The sequence below is a fragment of the Piliocolobus tephrosceles genome, chromosome 5 (genome assembly GCF_002776525.5).
Source record: "Piliocolobus tephrosceles isolate RC106 chromosome 5, ASM277652v3, whole genome shotgun sequence".
NCBI classification, from domain to species: Eukaryota; Metazoa; Chordata; class Mammalia; order Primates; family Cercopithecidae; genus Piliocolobus; species Piliocolobus tephrosceles.
In genome coordinates, this window is record NC_045438.1 from 105,879,273 (window position 1) to 105,895,977 (window position 16,705).

Sequence of the window (16,705 nt, forward strand, 5' to 3'; positions counted from 1 at the left end):
ATTAAAATGTTTGGTGGATGGGTTCAAGGGCAGAATACAGGTGATGTAAGAAAAAAAAAAAAATAGAGCAATAGACATTACCCAATCAGAATAACAGAGAGAAAATAGACTGAGAACAACACGAAGAGAGCCTGAAAGAACTCTAGGAGTATAACAAAAGATAGATAAAGTATGTCATTGAAGTCACAGAAGCAGAAAAGAAAGATGATGGAACTTTAAAAGTACTTTGAGATATAGTAAATGAAAAGTTTCCATATTTGACAAAGCAAATAAAGCAACATATTCAATAAAATGAGTGAATACCAAACCCAAAGATAATCCAAACCAAGATGCCTCATAATTGAATAGCTGAAAATAAAGATACATAAAAATGATAGACAAAATAGAGAAAAAACAATGTGAGTGATGGCTGACTTCGCGTCTGAAGCCATGAATGCCAGGAAAAAGTGGAATTTATTTCAAGTGCTTAATGAAAAGAAATATCAACCCCAAAACATACACAAAACAAAAACAGTCTTCTGAAACAAAGGGGAAAGAAAAATATTCTTTTAGAAAAAAAATAAAAACCTAAGATAACTTATCACCAACAGAATTATCCCAAAAGAATTGCTGAAGGAAATTAAACAAAATATAAGTTAAAAAGAAGACAACTTAGAACATCAGTTAGGAAAACAGAACATGATAAGAAAACTGCATTGAAGTAAACCTCTTGAGTTCTCTAGAGTACATTAGGTGCTTTTTGTTTTTTAGGTTTATTTATTTATTTATTTATTTATTTATTTATTTATTTATTTTTGAGGCAGAGGCTCACTATCACCCAGACTGGAGTGCAGTGGCGTGATCTCAGCTCACTGCAACCTCCACCTCTCAGGTTCAAGCAATTCTCCTGCCTCAGCCTCCCAAGTAACTGGGATTACAGGTTAAAGCAAAAATTTTGAAAATTGGCTAAAATAGTTCTAATTTATGTAGCAAAAATATTTGATAATTATTTTATAACCCAGAGAGGATAAAGGGATGCAAAAAGAGATAATATTTTTACACTTCACTTAAATTGGAAATATGCCAATAACAGTATAGTGTGATAAATAATGTATATGTTTAACATCTAGATCCACCAATAAACAAGCTATACAAAGAAATACACTAAAAATCTTATAAATAAATAAATATAAAATTAAAATTAAGTTAAATAAAATAGCAGACTTGGGCTTAATGTATGAATAATTACATTATATGTAAGTCATATAAATGCAGTACTGAAAATGTGGGAATCATCAGTGTATTTTAAAACATCACCCAACTCTACGCTATCTACAATAAATTTACTTCAAATATAACACTATAAGTAGCTTAAAAGTAAAATGATGGGAAAGATATATTAAGCAAACATTAATGAAAAAGAAAAGAATCTATAGTAATAATATGTAAAGCAGAATTCAGAGTAAAGAAAATTACCAGAGGCAAACAAGAATATTGCCTGTGATAAAAGGGCTTATAAAAGCAAAGTGTTTCTCGGCCTGACACAGTGGCTCAGACCTGTAATCTCAGCACTTTGGGAGGCCAAGGTGGGCATATCAGGAGTTTGAGACCAGCCTGGCCAATATGGTGAAACCCCAACTCTACTAAAAATGCAAAAATGACCCAGGCATGGTGGTGTGCACCGGTAATCCCAGCTACCCAGGAGGCTGAGGCAGGAGAATTGCTCGAACCTGGGAGGTGGAGGTTACAGTGAACCGAGATCACGCCACTTTATTCCAGCCTGGGTGACAGAGCAAGACTCCAACTCAAAAGAAAAAAAACAGTGTTTATCAAGGGTTTAATGTGTGCACTAAAGTACAGCACTGCAAAATATTTGAGACAAAAGCTGACAGAACTGAGAGAAAAGGCAGGTTCATAATTATACTGAACTGATTCTGTATAAACTAACTTTCTTCTCTTAACAATTGACAGAACAGCTTGACAAAAGTCATCCGAAATATGGAAATACACAATAGCACCATCAACCAATTGAATCTAATCAACATGTATAGGACACTCCAACAGCAGCAGAACATAGGCTCATTTCATATGCCTGTATGACATTTACCAAAATAGACCTACCAGAGGCCATAAAACAAATTTCAAAACATTTTCAATAATTAAAATCATAGAGCATATGATTGCTGACCAGAAGTTAAGCAAACTAATAAAACAGAAAGATAATAGGAAACTCTCCAAACTCTTGGTAACTGAAAAGCAAAATTTTAAATAAAGGTTGAAAATCCTTAATCTGAGAATACAAAATCTAAAATGCTCTAAAAGCTGAAACTTTTGAAAGTCAACATGACACCACAAGTTGAAAATTTCACACTTGACCTCATGTGACTGGTCCCAGTTAAAATTGTTTCATACAAAAAATTATTTTAAAATGTTGTATAAAATTACTTTAAGTCTATGTCTATAAGATGCATATGAAACACAAATGAATTTTGTGCTGAGACTTGGGTACTATCCCCAAGATATCTCATTATGTATATGCAAATATTACAAAATATGAAAAACTCTGAAATCTGAAACATTTCTGGTCCCAAGCATTTCGGATAAGCAATACTCAGCCTGTAATCTATAGGTTAAAAAAGAATTTGGACACAACTGAAGCAGGATTGAGAAGATAGTGAGAACAAAATTCACATATCAGAAAAACATGAGAAGACTCAGATCAATAATTTAAGCTCTTACCTCAATAATCTAAAAAAAAAGAAAACATAAACTTTAAGCAAGCAGGCAAAGGGAATAAGATCAAAGCAGAAAGTAATAAAATTGAAACCAGGCTGGAAACAGTGGCTCATGCCTGCAATCCCGTCACTTTGGGAGGCCCAGGCAGTAGATGACCTGAGGTCAGGAATGCAAGACCAGCCAAGTCAATATGGTGAAACCCGCTCTTTACTAAAAACACACACAAAACCATGAGCCAGGCATGGTGGCTGGTGCCTGTAATCCCAGCTACTAGGCAGGCTAAGGCAGGAGAACAGCTTGAACCCAGGAGGTGGAGGTTGCAGTAAGCCTAGATTGCGCCATTGCACACACTCCAGCATAAGTGACAGCGTGAGACTAAAGGTCAAAAAAAAAAAAAAAAAAGAAAAAGAAAAAGAAGAAAATAATAGAGAAAATTAATCAAACAAAGAGACAATTCTTTGAAAAGATTAATAAAATCGGCAAACTTCTACATAGAGTGGTAAATTAAAAAAGGAAAAAAAAAATACACACTGCTAGTTATGAGAAATGCCTTTTCTTGGATTCTTCTGATTTCTGGCTGCTTCATTTTCTTTTCATGAATCGTTACCAAATTCTACTGTTGATGTTTTAATGGGTCTGAAATTTGAACTTTTAAATGATTTAGGCTATAATATTTTTAATATTAATTCAACCTTATGGCATTAAGTTGTATTTATTAAACATTTATATATTTTTACGTGTTTGATTATATAAATAATACATGTGCATATAGAAATGCAAATTCAAATAACATGTTACTATTCAAAATATATGGTAAAATTTCCCTCCCTTACCTTATTTCCCAATTCCACAAGTAACTTATAAAGAACAAAAAGAAAGAGAAAGGACTAGCCTTACTACACATCAATATTGATTTTAAAGCTCTGGTAGTTGACAGTTTTCCACGTAGGTCAAAAGAGACGAGTAAAATAAAATAGAAAAAAAGTCCTCCAACTTTTTGATTCCAAGATTGATTTATAATTTTAGGACATTATTGAGGAAGTTGAAGGGCTTTTTTTTTTACTTCTATATTTACTACAGTCTAAATTAAATTAGAAAAAAATAGAAATAATTAGTTGGTAATTTCAAAATAAAATTAAAAAGTAAAATTTAAATTTAAAATTTATTTTTAAATAACAAATTAAATCTATAATATTATCAGTAACATTCTTATGAAAAATGTTTTCCCAAACAAGCAAAAAATGAAAACTAGTTTTAATGTTTCTGGTCTATTTAATGTCTAGCTTAATAGAAGGCAGTGGAATTTTTATATCGACTTCTGCATTAAAGGAGTTTCTGTGTGTTGTTTTGTTGGACATATGAGAAGAATATCTGAGCTTACCATCTTATGCAATTAGAAAAAAAAAAAAAGGTTTTTTCAGATATTTGAGAATAATCTCCTTTGTAATCATAGCAAAATATGGCCAAGGGCAGTTTCTGAATGACTTAATAAAGTGTGTATCTTAAACTGTATGTTAGTATCTATCATAGTAGTGGACAAGTTCAGCTTGTGAAAGTTGTCATTCCTGAAGTAAATCATACATAAATACCTTCTCATTAGATTATCAGTTTCCTATCCAACCTGAAGAATAGCTCAGGATTCCTAAAATTTCCATAATAATAGGAGGACTAAGAAGATAAATAACTGAGGTTCAAGGAAAGTCTATAATGTGTCCAAAGTAACACAAATAATAATTGATAAAGCTGCCATTCAAACTCAATTACATATCTCTAAATTCTCCCCGTAATCACACTTATATTCTACCTTCTTGTAGCCGACTTGTTTCTAAACATTGCTTTAAAGAAAATCAGTGAAATAAAACATTAAAAAAAAAAAGAATGCATGCTCTGGTCAGTCATGGTGACTCACATCTCAGTAATCCCAGAACTTTAGGATGCTTCAGTGGAAGGATTGCCTGAAGCCAGGAGTTCACCCTAGGCAACATAGTGAGACCTCATCTCTACAAAAAGATTAAAAACTAGCTGGGCATGGTGGCACACTTTTGTAGTCCTAGCTACTTGGGAGGCTGAGGCAGGAGAATTGCTTAAACCCAGGAGTTCCAGGCTGCAGTGAGATATAATAACGCCACTGCCCTCCAGCCTGGTAAATAGAGTGAGACCCTGTCTCAAAAGACAAACAAAAAAAAATGCATGTTCCTCTAAAATTCACAAAATGAAGTTGCATTTATATAAATCACTTTATGCTGGAGTTACAAAATATATCTACAAATACAGGAAGACTTCCGTCTATGAAAGGAAATGAGACAAAATTAAAGAAAAACTGGAAGCAGAAATTTACAGTACTGCAGCAGCCACTTCCATCTGGCTTGCAACTTTTCATTATTTGTGAAACAAAACTGGAGTGCTCTCACAGTAACTGAAATACAGTTTTTGTTTTTTGGTTTTTGTTTGTTTGTTTGTTTGTTTGTTTTGAGGAGGAGTCTTGCTTTGTTGCCCAGGCTGGAGCACAGTGACACAATCTCAGTTCACTGCAACCTCTGTCTCCCAGGTTCAAGCAATTCTCCTGCGTCAGCCTTCTGAGTAGCTGGGACTACAGGCATGTGCCACCACACCCGGCTAAATTTTGTGTATTTTTGGTAGAGATGGGGTTTCACCCATATTGGCCAGACTGGTATGAAACTCCTGACCTCAAGTGATGCACCCACCTCAGCCTCCAAAAGTGCTGGTATCATAGATGTAAGCCACTGTGCTGGGCCTGAAATATAGTTTTCCAATATTTCCCTGTAACAGGTATATTCTGTAAAACAAAATAAACAGTGTTTAATAGGTTTCCTATTTCAAAGCATAAAGAATTCTAAATTTAGAATTTTAAAGTAAAAGATTGACTAGTTCACCTTAATTGCCTCTAGATACATTTCTTGCCCTTACTTAATAGAATGCAATTATTTTAAATAACATGACAGATCCTTGTGAATTGTTAATTTCTCCCCTCTACTCAGTAACTATAACTTGCCTCTACCCTCTTTAAATGGGACATTTAGATTTACATTTCCACTATATTGAGGTGTATGTAAACATTTGAAAAGATCGGTGCCATCAGATAACAGAAATGTAAATCTAAATAATTTATTACAATATCTGCACACACACACAATCATTATCACACTCATCCATGGAATCATTGCAAATCTTTCTTCCTATCTTTTGTAAATAATTAACAAAAAGGTAAATAGAACTCTGTCCACATGTAGATTACATCTAATTTACTTTTACTAATATTTCTATGAAGTTTTAATATAATATAAACATTTTATTTTTTCAAACTTCTAGATACTGTTTCACTATATGAACCACACACTGTCAGTGCACAAATATATAAAGAGTACAATAGCATGCACAAACCTAATTCATTATTCATGAATTTGTTAATTAGCCAGTCCCCAAACAGGTTTACGCTATGCACATTGGTGGGGCAGGGCTAGAGTGAAGTGGAACAGTAGAAGTAAAAAAAAAATTTTTAATGTGAGCATATACACGTAGTATATGTGCGATAAAAATAATTTAAAATTACATACAACTGGAGTTTATTACAGTCAAAAAATAAAGCAACTATTTTTAGCAAATATGAAAATTCTTCACATAGGTAATTTTTCATGAATCATAATTACAGGTAAAAAGCTGTATTCATTCTCTGTCTAGCTCAGACACCTGGATGTGTCATTTCCATTACTTCACTACCAGAACCATCAAATCTCTTTGCTGTCATGCTTGCAAACAGAAATGATAGAAACTAGCAACATGACATAAGTATTATCTTTGTCAGGGTTCAATAAGAGAAACAGAATAACTTGTGGCTTATTTAGTAACTGGACTTTGCACAGATGTTCCAGCTGGTTATGTGAGTCTGCATATACTACTGCTTCTATTTCTGGTTGGGAAATTAGTACTGGCAAAGCAAGTGATCAGGAAGAGAAGATGGACATGAGGCAAGACAAAGAAAAAAAAAACTGGCACTGTAAAGATAAGCTGGAAACAAAGAGGAAAAGATAGGAACCATATGGGTTTCTGTTTTCCTCCGGACCTCCAATTTTGATGATGGGGGCATCCTTCAAAAGAAACTCATGATACTCTTCATGGAGATAAAGGCACAGTTGTCCCAGTAGTAAAAGAAGATTAAGAAAGATTTAGCAAGTTCTGAGGAAGATACAGGCCTAGATGCTACCTCACACCAATAAAGGAAATCAACATATAAGTGTCAATATGTGAGTAGTACACTGACCTGATGTATAACCGTTTTCATTCTACCTTTAAAATCTTGTCCAAAATGTATCTGTGGTTCATGTTAACACAAAATTATTGGCAGAAGGAAATGTGGGGAAAGAGTAGTTTCTACTTATCTAAACTGATACAATACAAACATTAACATATTCAGTTTTCTGTTTTACTACCTTATGCAGTGATAGCTGTGCACTGTGCACTGCAGGAAGAAACATCCGATGACATAGTTTGTGTGGCATGTATGGTGTCTAAACTTCACTGTGTACCCATCACCTTTATATCACTGGCCTCATTTGTCCTTCCCCAAACCCACAGAAGTTGTTGTTTCCTTTATACATTATTAAATTATATGGACATTTTCCTCAACCCTACTTTCAATTCAACAACAACAAAATGACTTTGATTGTTACTTTCTAAATGAAAAATGGTTATCAGAAATGAGCTCAAATTTTCCTCCCCAGCACCTACAAAATTATCAATGTCTGGCAAATCACTGTATCACATCTTTCAGGAAAGTACCTTTATTCTCCAGCTGAAATTTTACTTCTTGAGATTTTTTCCTAAAAATTTCATTCTTCTGTTTTTTGGAGTCTATGATCTTCAGTTAAACACTACCAGTCCTGAATTATATCAATAGGGAATACTATAGTTGCCCTAGGATAACTTGCACTAGGAAATATATTTTTAATTTTTTTCATTGCCTATCTCTTATGATAACACTATCATTTGTCAGAATTCAAGAATGCTACCTTCTAGCTAAAATATCTCTAAAGACGATCTGCTATTGATCAAGTTAAGTATAAATTACTCTGTCTGCTGCTTAGGACTCTCTACAATATTCCCACCACACAGGTTCATGGACTTCTCTTCACGTGTATATTTCACACTTGACAGTCAAAATAATCATGCTGTTCATGAGATATGGCTCATGTTTTTGTTTTGTTTTTCTCGTCATTATCTTTGTTATTGTTATTGCTCCAAAGTTTATGTTTACAACCAAGAAATGTTTGAATGCAAACAAAGTGGTACATATTGCTGGGAATACAAAATAAACAGGACTAATATGTTGCCACAAATGAGGTAACTATCCAATTACAAGATATTTGTGAAATCAGTTATTATTTGTAGGAATAATTGCCATCATATAAGTACATAATGGTGGGAAAAAAAAATACAGAGAAAAAGAAATGCCCTAATTTTCCTAGAGGGGAAGGAAGGGGTGAAGAAGGCTTATTAGATTAGCTAACACTTAAGCTAAGTAGTAAGTGATAATTCTAGTTCAGCAAGCAGATTAGTGAGGAATGCTTTTTCTTGTAATTTATATATCAAGTAATACTTACCTCAGGTGCTTTTTCCATGTTATCAATCCAATAAATATTCTGCCTATGTTGATCTCTTGTGGTTTGGTGTTTATGGTGTTTATATAACCTTTTAACATGTGATACCACTTGTCTATCCTCCTACTTGTATTTTGGAAACAGCAAAGCTCCTTGTATCTGTTACTGGTTCAAAAAAGATTCAATAACGGCTATTGTTTGGATATGATTTACTTGTCTCCACCAAAACTCATGTTGAAATTTGAACCCTAAGGTGGCAGTGTTGGAAGTTGGGCCTAGTGGTAGGTGTTTGAAACAGGAGAGCGGATTCCTCATGGATGACTTGTCACTGTTCTTGCAGTAGTGAATGAGTTATTGCTCAGGGGAGAACAGATTAGCTTTCTCAGAAATGGATTAGCTCCTGCAAGAATGAGTTGTTCTAGCTCTTTTTCTGGCTGGAACCATGGAGGGTGCAGAAGAGAAGAAGAAGAAGGTTCCTGCTGTGCCAGAAACCCTTAAGAAAAAGCGAAGGAATTTCGCAGAGCTGAAGATCAAGCGCCTGAGAAAGAAGTTTGCCCAAAAGATGCTTCGAAAGGCAAGGAGGAAGCTTATCTATGAAAAAGCGAAGCACTATCACAAGGAATATAGGCAGGTGTACAGAACTGAAATTAGAATGGTGAGGATGGCAAGAAAAGCTGGCAACTTCTATGTACCTGCTGAACCCAAATTGGCGTTTGTCATCAGGATCAGAGGTATCAATGGCGTGAGCCCATAGGTCCGAAAGGTATTGCAGCTTCTTTGCCTTCATCAAATCTTCAATGGAACCTTTGTGAAGCTCAACAAGGCTTCGATTAACATGCTGAGGACTGTAGAACCATATATTGCATGGGGGTACCCCAATCTGAAGTCAGTAAATGAGCTAATCTACAAGCGTGGTTATGGCAAAATCAATAAGAAGCGAATTGCTTTGACAGATAATGCTTTGATTGCTCGATCTCTTGGTAAATATGGCATCATCTGCATGGAGGATCTGATTCATGAGATCTATACTGTTGGAAAACCCTTCAAAGAGGCAAATAACTTCCTGTGGCCTTTCAAATTATCTTCTCCACGAGGTGGAATGAAGAAAAAGACCACCCATTTTGTAGAAGGTGGAGATGCTGGCAACAGGGAGGACCAGATCAACAGGCTTATTAGAAGAATGAACTAAGGTGTCTACCATGATTATTTTTTGATTCTCATCAGCTTAATAAACAGTACCTGCTCTCAAAATGAAATACATTGTTGCATTTGTGATTTTTTTTGTTGTTAGCCTGCCTCTGTCTTCCCGTAACTATTGTGGTAAGTCTGGTGTGTGATAAAATTAAGCCAAATCAACTGCCCGTTTTGTGCAAAATCAGGGTCGAGTCTGAAAAACATCTCTCTTAGGTTTTTAAAAGGCTTTTCTCTACAAAAGATTTTGTTTTTAACTGTGCTGAGTGATTCAAAATGGGTTTATTCTAAACCTGTTTCACAAGCATTTGTACATAATTTGTAGGTACAGTAATCCAACTTTGGTTTATGGAAAAAACTGAATTCAGTTTCTAAAATTTATTTCTTGGGCCTTCGCTTGTTTATAAACTACCATATAAATGGGTTTTTCTTTTGCCTTCCAAAAAAAAAAGAATGAGTTGTTCTAAACCCAGGATACTCCTTGGGTTTGCTCTCATTGCATATATCTGTTTCCCCTTTGACTTTCTCTGCCATGTTATATCTCAATATGAAAGCCCTCACCAGAAGCCAGGGACATGTCCTCAAAGATTTTAGCCTGTAGAACCATGAGCTAGATCAACCTCTTCTCTTTATAAATTACCCAATCTTCAGGTATTCTGTTACAGTGTTAGAAGCAGATAATCGGTGTCGCCAAGAAAAGTGAGCAGGGAGACAAAGATCTCCCAGCAAGGCAATCTCGTGTTCCTCGCCAGCAGTCTTGCCACAAGAGCACACCAAACAAAGTGGGTAAAAATATTTATATCTGACACATCCGGACCATACTGCTATGTCCTGATTCCACTGGCTGGAATTGGACCTCACAGTCTAAGCTGTACCCGGTTGGCTAAAGGTTTAAAACTTTTCCTAAAGAGATAATGGCTGAGAAGAACAAAGGAGGAAGTTCCTTATGAAAAGACTTAGAAAAGTAATAACATTCCCAAATTAGGATGGGGCATAGGCTGAGAGCTGGGACATGCCTGTGAGCACATCCAGCACAGATATCTTGATTAAAGTAGAAGGACATAGAATGCATTATGTGCCTGTGAGCATGTCTAGCGTAAAGTTCGTCTTTAAAAGAAATGATTATTTCTAACACTTACCATTCATTCCTTAACAAGAAGGAAAACTTTGAAGAGGAACTTTTACTTTCTACATATAGCAACACAAAATAATTTAAAACAATACTGCATTTCTTTGAAAAATTTGCCACAATATTATTTTCAAATATCAATTTCTGTTTTATAAGTAGATTATGTCATGTGTGGAATGTAATCTATATAATAGGACTCAGCCCAAAGGTAATCTAAATTGATTACATTGCTCTTCCAGAGGTCAGTTAGCCTACGAAAGACAACTTTGAGAGAGAAACTGAGACGTACTTTAAGGGAATGAGCAGAGTTTCTTCCTACAGCCTGGAACTGATAATATCAGGACCAGCCTTGTATGTCTTCATTACCCTTCAGAAGCTTTAATGTGAGAAAGCAGTGTTTTGTTTGCTTTGTTTCAGTACAAAATTCAGTAATAATCATTAAAAACTGCTAAATGTGTTTTATTTATTAGAGTTGGATTTATAGAAAATTTGTGAAGGTTAAAGTTCAGCAACCCTTATCTAAATAGGGCTCTTGTCAATGTATGAGAATCCTTGAAATGGGTGTAAATGAATATATATTTAAAAGCCCAGGCAGGTCAACATTGTTATGTGTTTCCACCCCTATGTCCTCATTATCTAATTTCTCCTTAGAATTGGAAAGAATCACGTTTTTTAGGGATATGGCTAAAGATAATTTATGTTGGGGGTACATTTTGATGATTTTAGTGGGATATCCTTATGTAGTTCATGGTTGCTTCAATGAGTAGTTACTGTCACTGTTATTTCAATGAATAGTTACTGCTACTGCTAGTGCGATGGCTTCCAGAATACCCTTGCCACTCATCGAATCAGCTTACTCAGTATCTTCTAAAAAGGTAGCAGAGAATACATGTTTTTTTTTTTTTTTTTTAATCTCAGTACGTTCTAAATTTCATTTTAAATATTTGTGAGTTGTAGAATAAACAAAATCTGAAAGGTACAGAGTCAATAACTAGCCTATGGAAACTTTTTTCCAATCATCAGGCATATAAAGCTGTAACAATATTAGGTTCCCATCAAGACTTAGACAAATTGGAAGTTCTCTCTGGTTAGAAAAACACAACACAAAGGCTGTGTGCAGTGGCTCATGCCTGTAATCCCAGCACTTTGGGAGGCCGAGGCGGGTGGATCACAAGGTCAGGAGATCGAGACCATCCTGGCTAACACGGTAAAACCCCATCTCTACTAGAAATACAAAAGAAATTAGCTGGGCCTGGTGGCAGGCGCCTGTAATCCCAGCTGCTGAGGAGGCTGAGGAAGGAGAATGGCGTGAACTCGGGAGGCGGAGCTTGCAGTGAGCCAAAATCATGCCACTGCACTCCAGTCTGGGTGACAGAGTAAGACTCTGTCTTAAAAAAAAAAAAAAAAAACTCAAAAATACAGTATATAGTACTGTATACCACATATTTCTTTTCTTTTTATTCTAATTTCTTGAAATGAAATGGGTACTTTTCCCATGTTAGGTTACATATGGAGCAAAATATCATATAGCGATTATGTTGGTGTGTAAAGTTACATATTTTATGTAACCCAAGGTTTGAGGATTATTTTGCAGAGTGTCTGAGAAATTTTTTTTCCTGATTAACTAGGATGATTATAGAAGACACACTGAAACTGTCATTGAGGCATCAAAATGATCCAAATAATAAGTGTTCCCCCCACAAGAAAACTTCTATGCATAATTACCAGGAATTCAACACATTATAATAATTATTTACGACTGGGCATTGTGGCTCAGGCGGGAAGATCACGAGGTCAAGAGATTGAGACCATCCTGGTCAACATGGTGAAACCCCATCTCTACTAAAAATACAAAAAATAGCTGGGTGTGGTGGTGCATGCCTGTAGTTCCAGCTACTCGGGAGGCTGAAGCAGGAGAATCACTTGAATCCAGGAGGCAGAGGTTGCAGTAAGCCAAGATTGTGCCCCTGCACTCCAACCTGGCAACAGAGCAAGACTCCATCTCAAAATATAATAAATAAATAAATAAATAACTTCCTGTAATCCTAGCTACTCAGGAAGCTGAGGCAGGGACAATTGCTTGAACCTGGGAGGCAGAGGTGGCAGTGAGCAGAAATCATTCCACTGCACTCTAGCTTGGGTGACAGAGCCAGACTCTGCCTCAAAAAATAGAAGAAGAATTTACTCTCAATAACTAATACAATTCAGTTTTAAGATTCATTGCCATTGTTCTTTTTAATTGATTTATAATTAATTTTGTATGCCTTTTGAGAATTATTTTCAGAATTCAAATGTCAGCAAAATGAAGTATGTGAGTGGCAAATAAAAACATCTAAATGTAAAGAAAATCTTATGGTATTTTTCATCTTTGAAAGATTCTTATTTTTTTGAATTCCTTTCATACCATAAAATAAACATTCATAAATAGACTACTTTTATACTTTAAATTTTGAAGCGTTTTATTCTACTTCCCTTTCCTTTTTTTAAATTGTGTGTGTGTGTGTGTGTGTGTGTGTTATTATTGTTTGAGATAAGGTCTTACTCTGTCACCCAGGCTACAATGCAGTGGCATGATGATGGCTCACTGCAGCCTCAACTTCCCTTAAGCGATCCTCACCACTCAGCCTCCTAAGTAGTTGGGAAAACAGGTGTGTGCCACCATGCCCAGCTAATTTGTTGATGTTTTGTAGAGATATATTTTCGCTATGTTGCTGAGGCTGGTCTCACCTGGTCTCAAGTGACCCTCCTGCTTTGACCTCCTGAAGTGTTAAAATTATAAGCATGAGCCACTGCACCTGGCCCATTTTATTCTAAAAGAACTCCCACAAATTACATTAGCTGTAGTTCCACAAAATCTTAATCTGTCCCTGCCAATTATATATGTTTTCTCTCTGGTGTTTATAAAATTGTTTTTTGTAAATTTGACTGACATGTTGGTTCTATTAAAATAGTGAACAAAAAGCTTATGGTAACCCCAGATGGTTAAGAGATGTTAAAGTATTTGCATATCAAATGGCTATTAATTCATTTGAGAGATCTGATCATTATTTTTCTAAAATGCTAAGGAGAAAAGCAATCATAGAATGAAAATAAAAGAGAAACACATACAACTTTTTGTATAATTTATCTGAATTATGTATGGGTCTTTAGCTTGACCTGAATTCAGAAAAATTATGTAAATCATAGTATTGATTACTTTTGAATGATCCTTAGAAAATACTCAATTTAAAAGTTAAAGAAATATTATATATATATTAAGCAGGTAGAATATTAAAAAGTTAAAATGCTTGAATTATAGAAGGCTGAATAGATTATTTTTTCATACTATACTAGTCTTTTTATTTTATAATCAAGTATAATTTATTATCATTTTCATGCTTCCAATAAAATATTTTTCTCTATTCTTAATGTGAAAAGCAATGTCTAATTGTTTAATTTCTTTTATTTTCTATGAAATCTGAAGAAGCAGCTCACTTGATAGTAAAAATGGCTTAAGCTATGAGTAATGGGGTCTAATTTTCTCACAGCTAAGATTTAGAAGGGTTCACAATTCAAAACTGAATCTGCAACTTATCAAAAATTGCTCATTTCTATTGCTCCATATATATTTCATTATGCTGACCTACTTATGACATCAGCTTGAAGAAAGAGCTATAAAAAAAATACACCTATCCGGCAGAGAGAAGCATTACATTTAAAAGTACTATTAAGTTCAAGAAGGTTATATCAGAGGAATTGTAAGGGATAATTTAAAATATGAAAATAGGTCAAGAATAGGACATTAAATAAAGATAACAATTCTTTTTTAAGAATGTGCTGTCATTGGAAGATTTCAAACCATGGCACACAGAGCAATCGAAGAAGTCTTTCAAAAATTAAATATATTGAACAAGCATTCTTTAAAAATATACCTATCCTTAAACAAAATAATCCAGACATCAATTATATGCTCAGCTGCGTTGCACCTACGTCTCTCTTTGTATCACATCATTTGTTGAATAATTTGTTACTCACTTCTCTGTCAGTTTTGCTTTTGATCCTGAGCATTTCTATACCACTAACTTTTATTGACTCCAACAATATCTAAATTTTCAAGGATTTAATTTTACAGCAGTTACTGACTACTATATTTTGTGACTATAAATGGCATCTTGCAAATGATTTTTTAATATTCATAATTAAATATGCAGTTCAGAGATCTTGACCCCCAGATATTATGCTGGAACTTGTCATGACAACGCAAGTCATTTAACTCCTCCAGGTTTCAGATTCTCTCAAATGTAAAAGGACAGTGTTGAACAGAAGAGACACTGTCAATTCTTTAGAAGACACATTTATAACAATTGTACATAGCATTAAATTATCAGTAAGTAAATTAAATGCTATCTATCAATCTTTGATTAATCATAAATCTTTCAGTTTACTGTTCTTCCTGCATGGTACCGCTTTTTAGACATAAAGTGACTAGACAAAGATCTCTGCAATTTTTTACACGTAGCAGACATTATCAGTGCCCTGCTCAGATCACATCTGATTCCATTTACCATTTTCTCAGACTCATTCCCCAGCTTAAGTATGCTGTCGTTACTGTTCTTGAACTGAGATTCTTTTCAGAGAACTATTCCTATGCTCCTGTAGCCACTTAGCCAACAAAGACCAGAACCTGGAAAGTTTATTATTCTCCCTGCCGCAATCCAGTAAACGTGTATTCAGTCATTGACCAATCAATAACTGATATGATAGTCATTCTGCTACATCTCTATCAGGACAAACCTTAAGGAAAGATTTTCCTACAAAGACAGCCTGCAGTTGATATTTCAACTGAAATGGAACCCTTGCTTTTTGTCTTCCTCCTTTTACTCTACTTTTTCCATTCTTCAACAGCTTTTCTTACAGTAATTTGTCTAATAAGTCAGTTACATGACACTTGTCTTAAGCTTTGCTTCTGAGCAATTTGAACTTAGTCACCATACTTTATATTCATTCATTTATCTCTTTCACTTATTTATAACAAATAGCTTAATCTCATCAAGCCTCTGGACTACAAACTTTCTGAAGACTTTGAAGGCTCAGATTTTATTACTTACGTTTTAGAACTTGCTTAAAGAGGTTTACCTGACAGTTCATCATTATCAATACATTCTATTGTCATTGGTATTGTTATGGTGTTTTATTTGCACTTATATATTTTGTTATTTTTAATTTGTAGGTTATTTAAATTATAGAGTTAATTCTCATTAAGAGTTGTAAAAACTGTGGGTATGTGATTTGGTCTGTATTTCAACTATGTAACAAAAAATAGTACTGATAATTGCATCGAATGTAAATGCAATGTGGTGGATACACACCAGAGAATGTTTTCAGGTATAGAAACAAAGAGTAGGGGTAATGCACGGAAAGATGAGCAGATCTTAAAAACACAGTCGTTGAATAAAGAACAGAGAAAAACACGATAAACAGACAATAGTAAAATAATATTTAGAGATTGATCCGTATTAAACAATACCTATTTTATAAAAGAGAAAAAGACATGCAAATAGACATCCATTAAGATATTAGAATAATTATTTATGGAGTAGAGGTGGGAAGGGGAGGAAATAGAATTGATCAATCCGTTAGCCAATCAATCAATAAAATAACAGAACAAATTACGCAGACCAGTGATAAAATTAGGTCATTAACTGAGTGATCTAGTTAACTTAACTTTCTTCATCTGAAGTTCTATTGGACAATATTAAGTCAGGGCAATTTGCTAGAGTTGAGGGGATGAAATAAAAGGACAATGAGAAAAATGTGATGAGAACAAAAAACAAGCATAAATTAATTTAAAATATATTTTCTTCAATTACTTGTTATGGTCTCAGTTGTATCCCCACAAATTTGTATGTTGAAGACCTAACCCCCAACGGGACTGTGCTTGCATATAGGGCCTTTAAATCATAATTAAGGTTAAATGAGGTCATAAGGGTGGAACCTCAATCAATTAATAGGACTGGTGTTTTTATAGGAAGATGAAAAGATGCCAGGAGCTCATTTGCAGATGAATGGCTAAATG

General features: G+C 34.6%; 1 pseudogene across 1 annotated transcript; it reads left to right on the forward strand.

Moving 5' to 3' along the window:
- The first annotated feature begins 8,757 nt into the window (after nucleotides 1–8,757).
- Nucleotides 8,758–9,586, forward strand: LOC111526280 (annotated as a pseudogene). Its single transcript, XR_002726326.3, has one exon. The product of XR_002726326.3 is annotated as a 60S ribosomal protein L7 pseudogene (transcript).
- The last annotated feature ends 7,119 nt before the right edge of the window (nucleotides 9,587–16,705 follow it).